The 1,144-nt window shown below is 33.0% G+C and overlaps 1 long non-coding RNA gene across 1 annotated transcript in view; it reads left to right on the plus strand.

The window, feature by feature from the left end:
- The first annotated feature begins 587 nt into the window (after nt 1–587).
- The window catches only part of LOC111084175, a 3,884-nt gene continuing 3,327 nt past the window's right edge, over nt 588–1,144 (plus strand). Inside the window, exon 1 of the long non-coding RNA XR_002609425.1 lies at nt 588–674. This is a non-coding gene — a long non-coding RNA (uncharacterized LOC111084175). The remainder of the gene's footprint in view (nt 675–1,144) is intronic.

Consider the following 1,144-nt stretch of genomic DNA (forward strand, 5'->3'; position numbering starts at 1 on the left):
TTTGAGCAATATTGTTGCATGTTGCCATGAATTTGAGCGATATTGTTGCATGTTGCTATGAATTCGGGCAGCATTGTTGTATGTTGCCATGACTTTGAGCGATATTGTTGCATGTTGCTATGAATTTGGGCAACATTGTTGCATGCTGCTATGACTTTGAGAAATATCACTTGATTTCGCTTTGACTTCGAGCAATATTGTTGCATGTTCCTGAGATTTTGAGCAATATTGTTGCATGTTTCTAAGATTTTGAGCAACACTGTTGTATTTTTCTATGATTTTGAGCAATTTTACTTTGAATTATTACCTTCACGAAAACGTATTTTCATAAATGTTTTATATATCGCTGTGGTTCTTACTTTGACCTATTGTCATCCTCACCAAACCTTATCAAATAATTTTAAGCAGCCATGCTTCAGGCCAACAGTAAAACACCAAATATGATTTTTGCTACTTACACGCTTTAAAACGTAATAAAACTTGTTGGAAGTTTAAAATGTTAAGAATGCAAGTAAGCAGATACCTATTTTATTGTGAATTATTTATTGTAAACAAAACTAAACTTGATTGTACCTACCTTACTTCAGGAGGAAGTCCCCTGTTGAAGACTTGGTCACTTGTCTTCGTCATATCGTCAATGTACCAGAACGTCTTCCTTTGTTTGATGACATCCGGTAAGTAATAAATACTGATAATTTGTTGGGTTATTTACCCTGCATCGGTAAATTTGTTCATATAACGGAGTAACGTAATAAATACTGATAATTTGTTGGGTTATTTACCCTGCATCGGTAAATTTGTTCATATAACGGAGTAACGTAATAAATACTGATAATTTGTTGGGTTATTTACCCTGCATCGGTAAATTTGTTCATATAACGGAGTAATGTAATAAATACTGATAATTTGTTGGGTTATTTACCCTGCATCGGTAAATTTGTTCATATAACGGAGTAATGTAATAAATACTGATAATTTGTTGGGTTATTTACCCTGCATCGGTAAATTTGTTCATATAACGGAGTAATGTAATAAATACTGATAATTTGTTGGGTTATTTACCCTGCATCGGTAAATTTGTTCATATAACGGAGTAATGTAATAAATACTGATAATTTGTTGGGTTATTTACCCTGCATCGGTA

This window comes from Limulus polyphemus, unplaced genomic scaffold (genome assembly GCF_000517525.1).
Source record: "Limulus polyphemus unplaced genomic scaffold, Limulus_polyphemus-2.1.2 Scaffold14356, whole genome shotgun sequence".
Classification (NCBI taxonomy): Eukaryota; Metazoa; Arthropoda; class Merostomata; order Xiphosura; family Limulidae; genus Limulus; species Limulus polyphemus.